Here is a 10,103-nt window from a genome sequence, read left to right as displayed (position 1 = left end):
TTTTTGCCACTGCACTTGGGGACACTTTCAAAGTTTGCCCAATTTTTCGGACTGACTGACCTTCATTTCTTAAAGTAATGATGACCACTCGTTTTTCTTTACTTAGCTGCTTTTTTCTTGCCATAATACAAATTCTAACAGTCTATTCAGTAGGACTATCAGCAGTGTATCCACCAGACTTCTGCACAACACAACTGATGGTCCCAACCCCATTTATAAGGCAAGAAATCCCACTTATTAAACCTGACAGGGCACACCTGTGAAGTGAAAACCATTTCCGGTGACTACCTCTTGAAGCTCATCAAGAGAATGCCAAGAGTGTGCAAAGCAGTCATCAAAGCAAAAGGTGGCTACTTTGAAGAACCTAGAATATAAGACATATTTTCAGTTGTTTCACACTTTTTTTGTTAAGTATATAATTCCACATGTGTTAATTCATAGTTTTGATGCCTTCAGTGTGAATGTACAATTTTCATAGTCATGAAAATACAGAAAAATCTTTAAATGAGGAGTGTCCAAACTTTTGGTCTGTTCTGTATATGTCAGTGAGACACATATATATGTATATATATATATATATATATATATATATATATATATATATATATAGACAATGTGTGCAAACTGTAAAGCGCTGCGGAATATGTTAGCGCTATATAAAAATAAAGATTATTATTATTATTTATATTTAATACAGAGCTAGATAGCTTAAAAGCCGGTAATTCAATTGCCGGCTTTTGCTATCTCCTTCCCAAACCCGACATGATATGAGACATGGTTTACATACAGTAAACCATTTCATATCCCTTTTTTTTTTTTTTGAATTTGGTGGCTCTAGCTGTTAAAATAAAGGGTTAAATCACGGAAAAAATTGGCGTGGGCTCCCGCGCAATTTTCTCCGCCAGAGTGGTAAAGCCAGTGACTGAGGGCAGATATTAATAGCCTAGAGAGGGATCATGGTCATTGGCCCCCCTGGCTAAAAACATCTGCCCCCAGCCACCCCAGAAAAGGCACATCTGGAAGATGCGCCTATTCTGGCACTTAGCCTCTCTCTTCCCACTCCTGTGTAGCGGTGGGATATGGGGTAATGAAGGGTTAATGTCACCTTGCTAATGTAAGGTGACATTAAGCCTGGTTAATGATGGAGAGGTGTCAATAAGACACCTATCCATTATTAATCCAATAGTAGTAAAGGGTTAAAAATACACACACATTATGAATAAAGTATTTTAATGAAATAAATACACACGTGGGGTTTTAATATCTTTATTGTACGCTCAATCCAACTGACAACACTCGCCTTCTGAAAAAAAAGGAAAATAAAAAAGCAACAATATCCCATACCTGTCCACCGTACAGTCATGTCCCACGATGTAAATCCATCTGAAGGGGTTAAACACATTTACAACCAGGAGTCTGCAAATACAACTGCCCCTGGCTGTAAAACTGGGGAATGAATGGAATGCAGCTTCATTGACTTGCGGTGCTGTCATAGAAGCTGCGCCCCCTGGTGGCATAAACTCAGATGAACTCTAGCATGGGAAAATATTCAGAAAAATTCCCACGCTAGAGTTCATATGAGTTTATGCCACCAGGGGGCGCAGCTTCTATGACAGCACCGCAAGTCAATGAAGCTGCATTCCATTCATTCCCCAGTTTTTACAGCCAGGGGCAGCTGTATTAGCAGACTCCTGGTTGTAAATGTATTTAACCCCTTCAGATGGATTTACATTGTGGGACATGACTGTACGGCGGACAGGTATGGGATATTGTTGCTTTTTTATTTTCCTTTTTTTTTCAGGAGAACGAGGATCGTCAGTTGGATTGAGCGTACAATAAAGATTTTAAAACCCTGTGTGTTTATTTATTTCATTAAAATACTTTATTCATAATGTGTGTGTTTTTTAACCCTTTATTACTATTGGATTAATAATGGATAGGTGTCTTATTGACATCTCTCCATTATTAACCTGACATTAACCCCTTATTACGCCCTTTCTGGGGTGGCTGGGGGCAGATGCTTTTAGCCGGCGGGGGGGGGGAGCCAATAACCATGGTCCCTCTCTAGGCTATTAATATCTGCCCTCAGTCACTGGCTTTCCCACTCTGATGGAGAAAAACGCCAGTTTTTTCTGTGATTTAACCCTTTATTTTAATACCTAGAGCTCCAAAATTTTGCACACACACACTACTAACATTAGTAGTGAGGAATATGCAAAAATATAACGGATATGAAATGGTTTACTGTATGTAAACCTTGTCTCATATTCTGTCGGGTTTGATAAGGAGATAGCAAAAGCCGGCAATTGAATTACCGGCTTTTATGCTTATTAGCTCTGGATTAAGTATAAATATAAATATATATATATGTCTCACTGACATATATATATATATATATATATATATATATATATATATATATATATATACCTATACTATGTGTAGACATTTATTTTCTCTATTCTATTCTAACCTGTCAGTGTGATTTTACTGTACACCGCACTGAATTGCCGGCTTTTCTATAGAACACCGCTGCGTATTTCTCGCAGGTCACACTGCTGGTCCGTGTGTAATCCGTATTTTTCTCGCCCCCATAGACTTTCATTGGCAATTTTTTTGCGCAATACGCTGACAAACGCAGCATGCTGCGATTTTCTCAGTCCGTAAAATACGGCCAAGAAATATATGGCTGATGGAAGCTGCCCCATAGAGAAACATTGGTCCGTGTGCAATGCGTAGTTTTTGCACCTCTCCCTCGTCCGTATTTCTCTCTAGTGTGACCCCGGCCTAAGATGAAGCATTACACGCTGATTAAGGCACAAGCCAAAATGGTGCTAAGACGGTGCAATATTCTTTATGGAAAAGACAAAAGGGATAGAAACACTGTGAGTCCCCAGACAAGGGGATATGACACCAGGGGCACGTGTCCGCTCAGACATGGACCCTCTGTACGTGCCTCTCTATACAGAAATCCCAAAAATGAAAGAAAAATAAAATAAAATAAATGTCAAGAAATCAAAGCAAATATACAGAAACTGACACCCCATCAGGTGCCTGTAGCTCTAGCACTGGCTGGCTGTGATCTGTGCTGTCAGGGACTGCAGCTCCCATTGAAGTGATGGAGAAATGATCTGCAGGAAATCATATGGTTAATTATTCCTGTACTATGACATCACTGTATACATTATCCCTGTACTATGACATCACTGTATACATTATCCCTGTACTGTGACATCACTGTGTTTATTTACTAGGTACTATGACATCACTGTGTTTATTTACTAGGTACTATGACATCACTGTATGCATTATCCCTGTACTGTGACATCACTGTATGCATTATCCCTGTACTGTGACATCACTGTATGCATTATCCCTGTACTGTGACATCACTGTATGCATTATCCCTGTACTATTACATCACTGTATGCATTATCCCTGTACTGTGACATCAATGTTTGCATTATCCCTGTACTATGACATCACTGTATGCATTATCCCTGTACTATGACATCACTGTATGCATTATCCCTGTACTATGACATCACTGTGTTTATTTACTAGGTACTATGACTTCACTGTATGCATTATCCCTGTACTGTGACATCACTGTATGCATTATCCCTGTACTGTGACTTCACTGTATGCATTATCCCTGTACTGTGACATCACTGTATGCATTATCCCTGTACTATTACATCACTGTATGCATTATCCCTGTACTGTGACATCAATGTATGCATTATCCCTGTACTATGACATCACTGTATGCATTATCCCTGTACTATGACATCACTGTATGCATTATCCCTGTACTATGACATCACTGTGTTTATTTACTAGGTACTATGACTTCACTGTATGCATTATCCCTGTACTGTGACATCACTGTATGCATTATGCCTGTACTGTGACTTCACTGTGTCTATTATCCCTGTACTGTGACATCACTGTGTGTATTATCCCTAGGGTACTATGACATCACTGTATGCATTATCTCTGTACTATGACTTCACTGTATGCATTATCCCTGTACTGTGACATCACTGTATGTATTATCCCTAGGGTACTATGACATCACTGTATGCATTATCCCTGTACTGTGACATCACTGTGTATATTATCCCTGTACTGTGACTTCACTGTATGCATTATCCCTGTACTATGACATCACTGTATGCATTATCCCTGTACTGTGACATCACTGTGTATTATCCCTGTACTGTGACATCACTGTATGCATTATCCCTGTACTGTGACATCACTGTATGCATTATCCCTGTACTATTACATCACTGTATGCATTATCCCTGTACTGTGACATCAATGTATGCATTATCCCTGTACTATGACATCACTGTATGCATTATCCCTGTACTATGACATCACTGTATGCATTATCCCTGTACTATAACATCACTGTGTATTATCCCTGTACTGTGACATCACTGTATGCATTATGCCTGTACTGTGACTTCACTGTGTCTATTATCCCTGTACTGTGACATCACTGTGTATATTATCCCTGTACTGTGACTTCACTGTATGCATTATCCCTGTACTATGACATCATTGTATGCATTATCCCTGTACTGTGACATCACTGTGTATTATCCCTGTACTGTGACATCACTGTATGCATTATCCCTGTACTATGACATCACTGTATGCAATATCCCTGTACTGTGACATCACTGTATGCATTATCCCTGTACTATGACATCACTGTATGCAATATCCCTGTACTGTGACATCACTGTATGCATTATCGCTGTACTACGACATCACTGTATGCATTATCCCTGTACTATGACATCACTGTATGCATTATCCCTGTACTGTGACATCACTGTATGCATTATCGCTGTACTACGACATCACTGTATGCATTAGCCTTGTACTGTGACATCACTGTACGCATTATTTCTGTACTGTGACATCACTGTGTATATTTACTAGGTACTTTGACATCGGAAGTTCATCCTCCTTCCTGGAATTGCCCTCTGAGCAGTTTATTGTCAGGGGACAATGTCTTGTGAGACAGAATATTACAGCCAGGGACAATGTCACCCGCACTGCAGCTGTAGCAGAGGCTGCCCTGTCCTGCAATAGTTGTCATTCTGCAAATGCCTCAGTGACAGTCAGATCAGCCGGCATCTAGTACCACAAGTGCGGTCACACTGTCACCCTGGTGTACAAGCAAGATACGTAGGGACCGCAGAGCACTCCCCATGTCAAAGTCATGACAAGAAACAGCACCTGAAATATCCAAGCCAGGCGGTACACTGTGCTTATTGATTGGCACCCGCTGGTACAACCCGGGCATCTTCTGTGTATAATTATATATGTGCAGCTGGTATAATCTGGGTATCTTATGTATCTATCTATATAATCGTCTAAGGGGTACTTCAGTCTGTTTGTCTGTCTGTCTGTTTGTCTGTAATGGAAATCCCGCGTCGCTGATTGGTCGCGGCCGGCCACGACCAATCAGCGACAGGCTTAGTCAGGCCGCGAATTGGCCCCTCCCTACTCTCCTCAAGTCAGTGTCCCCTCCCTACTCCCCTCCAGTCAGTGCCAGTGTGTCTCCCCATCCCGGACCAACTTTTTACTATTGATGCTGCCTATGCAGCATCAATAGTAAAAAGATATAATGTTAAAAATAATTTAAAAAAAATTGTGCTATTCTCACCTTCCGCCGTCCACCGATGCGCGCGATGCTGCCGCCAGCTTCTGTTCCCAGTGATGCATTGCGAAATTACCCATATGACTTAGCGGTCTCGCGACCGCTATGTCATCTGGGTAATTTCGCAATGCATCACTGGGAATGGAAGCTGGCGGCAGCATTGCACGCATCGGGACAGCTTCGGTGGACGCCGGAGGGTGAGTATATTACTATTTTTAATTTTAATTTTTTTTTTAACAGGGATATGGTGCCCACACTGCTATATACTATGTGGGCTGTGTTAAATACTACGTTGGCTGTGTTATGTACTGCGTGGGCTGTGTTATACACTGCGTGGGTTGTGTTATATACTGCGTGGCCTGAGTTATATACTACGTGGGCTGTGTTATATACTACGTGGGCTGTGCTATATATTACGTGGGTTGTGTTATAGGCTGCCTGGCTGCTATATACTACGTGGGCAGTCTTATATACTGCGTGGGCTGTGTTATATACTTTGTGGCCTGTGTTATATTCTTTGTGGCCTGTGTTATATACTGCATGGGCTGTGCTATATATTACATAGGCTGTGCTCTATATTACGTGGTCTGTGCTATATATTACGTGGGCTGTGTTATATACTACGTGGCTGCTATATACTACGTGGCTGCTATATGCTACGTGGCTGTGCTATATACTACATGGCTGTCTGTGTTACGTGGGCTGTGCTATATACTATGTGGCTGCTATATACTACGTGGCTGTGCTATATACTACGTGGCTGTCTGTGTTACGTGGGCTGTGCTATATACTATGTGGCTGCTATATACTACGTGGCTGTCTGTGTTACATGGGCTGTGTTATATACTACGTGGCTGCTATATACTACGTGGCTGCTATATGCTACGTGGCTGTGCTATATACTACATGGCTGTCTGTGTTACGTGGGCTGTGCTATATACTATGTGGCTGCTATATACTACGTGGCTGTGCTATATACTACGTGGCTGTCTGTGTTACATGGGCTGTGCTATATACTATGTGGCTGCTATATACTACGTGGCTGTCTGTGTTACATGGGCTGTGTTATATACTATGTGGCTGCTATATACTACGTGGCTGTGCTATATACTACGTGGCTGTCTGTGTTACGTGGGCTGTGCTATATACTATGTGGCTGCTATATACTACGTGGCTATCTGTGTTATGTGGGCTGTGTTATATACTACGTGGCTGCTATATACTACGTGGGCTGTGCTATATACTACGTGGCTGTGCTATATATGACGTGGCTGTGCTATATACTACGTGGCTGTCTGTGTTATATACTACGTGGCTGTGTTATATACTACGTGGCTGTGTTATATACTACGTGGCTGTGCTAAGCGCGACGTACATACATACATACATACATATTCTAGAATACCCGATGCGTTAGATGCGGGCCACCATCTAGTATACCATAATTATAAATGTACAGCTGGTATAACCTGGGCATCTTCTGTGTATAATTATGTATCTACAGCTGATATAACCTGGGCATCTTCTGTGTATAATTATGCATCTACAGCTGATATAACCTGGCTATATTCTGTGTATATTTATATATGTACAGCTGATATAACCTGGGTATGGGTATCTTCTGTGTATAGTTACCGTATTTATGTAATATTGCTGGCCAGGAGGTTGAGACTGTTGAGAGCTACAAATATTTGGGGGTTCACCTTGACAGTAAACTCGATTGGAGGTGTCATACGGAGAAGGTTTACAAGAAGGTAATGAGCAGACTGTACTTTCTTCGGAAGCTCAGTTCGTTCAGTGTGTGCAGTAAAATGCTGGAAATGTTCTACCAGTCCGTTGTGGCAAGCTCCATTTTTTGCTATCATATGTTGGGGCAGTAGTGTGCTAGTATCTGACACTAATAAGCTCAACAAACTTATTAAGGGTATGTGCACACGTTGCGGATTTTGCTGCGGATCCGCAGCGGATTGGCCTCTGCGGATTCTCAGCAGTTTTCCTTGAGTTTGCAGTACCATGTAAACCTATGGAAAACAAAATCTGCAGTGCACATGCTGCGAAAAAAATGCGCGGAAACGTAGCGTTCCTTTATCCCGCAGCATATCAATTCTTTGTGCGGATTCCGCAGCGGTTTAAACCTGCTCCACAATAGGAATCTGCAGGTGTAAATCCGCAGGTGGAATCCGAACAAAATCTGCAAAAAAATCGCGGCAATTCCACAGGTAATCCGCAGTGCGGTTTACTTTGCGGATTTACCAAAATCATTCAGGAAAAATCCGTACCACTTTCCGCAACTTGTGTACATACCCTAAGAAGGCAAGCGCGGCTGTTGGCCTCCATCTGGACTCTTTTGAGGAGGTATTGAGGATAGGATTAAGAAGAAGTGTAGGGCTATAATGATCAATAATACACACCCACTATACGAGCTGTTCTTGAGGCAGAAGAGCACATTCAGCAGCCGTCTAATCCTACTAAGGTGCAAGAAGGAGAAATTCTGGAAATTGTTTGTACCTACTGCTATGGGGATGTATGATAATTTCCTAAGGGTGGTAGACAATAATGACTGATTGCTGGTGTACTAATGTCAATTAACGGTGACTTATATACCTAAATTACCCACCTTTATTTGTTATGTAGTGTTGGTATACTTGTGCAAGATTTGTGTTCTAATATTTTATGTACTGCTGTTTGTATTGCTGCTGTAATACCGTAATTTCCCCCGGGATCAATAAAGTGTATCATATCGTATAACCTGGGCATCTTCTGTATGTAATTATATATGTACGCTGGTATAACTTGGGTATCTTCTGTATATAAATATACATGTACAGCTGGTATAACCTGAGTATCTTCTTATATAAATATATATGTACAGCTGATATAACATGGGTATCTTCTGTGTATAGTTATATATGTACAGCTGGTATAACCTGAGCATCTTCTGTGTATAATCATACATGTACAGCTGGTATAACTTGGGCATCATCTCTATACAATTATATATGTACAGTATCACGGGGTTACAGGGGCAGTGAGGAGCCAGAAGACCACAGCGTCCGATTGCTTCTACTCCAGCGCTGAAAAGAAGCATTTCACCATCTTTTTAAACGGTGTAAATTTCTTTTGACAGAACCGGGGTGAATCGGCCATGTTGGGAACTCCGGGAGCTAGAGCTTTCAGCTGGGCACTGTTAGCCACTTTTATCCCCTATATAATCTGGGTCCTGACTGACACACATCGTCAGAGTTAGCTTATGCTGCATGGCTTGGAGGGACATTGTTAGTGATTATATGAGAAGGCTGTCTGTGGATTTATCTGTGATTGTTGCTTGGTTTAGTAAGTGTGATAATTCCATTTCCTTCTCCTACTTTGGTTTTACACCATCCTCCACACCCCTGTGCATTCCTGTTATATGTGAGTGAATATTTGTATAAAAGAAGAAAGATGTCCAGCTCCACCGAATCCATGAAGATAAAATTTCTTTATTCACAAAACTTGTAACATAGAGGATACAGACTTCAGCACAAACCAAATGTTTGTGAATCTCAACGCGTTTCTGGAGACTAAGCTCCCTTAATCATGACAATCATGAATATTTGTATACCTGGTATTTTTCTTTTTCCTATGTCACGGGGTTACAGCAACAGAGTGGAGCCAGAAGACTGCAGTTCCTGATTGCTCCTACTCCGGCGCTGAGAAGAAGTACTTCTCCGCCATATTAAATGTGTTTATTTCTTCTGGCAGAACAGGGGTTAATCAGCCATGTTGGGGATCCCTATGCTCAGCTGTGCTAGGTTAGCCACTCCTTTTCTCTATATAATCTGGGCTCTACTGCTAATCACCCTCAGAGCAAGCTTTATTGCTGCATGGCTAACGGAGGGAAAGGAGTTGGTATAAGAAGGAGAGTTGGAGGAGTTATTAGCGACTGTTGTTTGGTTTGTACACGTGGTAATTCCTTATCTTTCTCTAGTTTGTTTTTTCCCCTTCCTACACACCCCAGTGGATTCCTTTGTTATATGTGAGTGAATATTTTGTGTATCTGGAATTTTTTTTCGCCATCTGAAATATCCCGAGGAGCAGGGCGAGCTAGGGCGCCCTCTAGTGTTAGGGCCAGGAAAGGAACCCCTGGCCACGGGTCACCCGATAGCTGTGTCGTGACATTAGCTCTGACCACTAACATTTTCTCTGAACCATGACAGATCCAATCTCTGCTCTGACAGGGCAATTGCAGCAGTTAAGTCTGGAGGTGGCGGGTTTACACTTGGTTTTTCAGCACCCTGATACATCTTTTGTGGTACTCCCATCTTCCCAGCAAACCACAACAGCGCCCAAGATCGCATTACAGGACAGGTTCTCTGTTTGTTGTTTTTCGAGAGGTCTGTAAACTGTACTTCAGGTTACATCCGGTTTCCTCAGGTACCGA

The sequence above is a fragment of the Ranitomeya variabilis genome, chromosome 1 (assembly GCF_051348905.1).
Source record: "Ranitomeya variabilis isolate aRanVar5 chromosome 1, aRanVar5.hap1, whole genome shotgun sequence".
Classification (NCBI taxonomy): Eukaryota; Metazoa; Chordata; class Amphibia; order Anura; family Dendrobatidae; genus Ranitomeya; species Ranitomeya variabilis.
Note: the sequence above shows the minus strand (reverse complement) of the source record.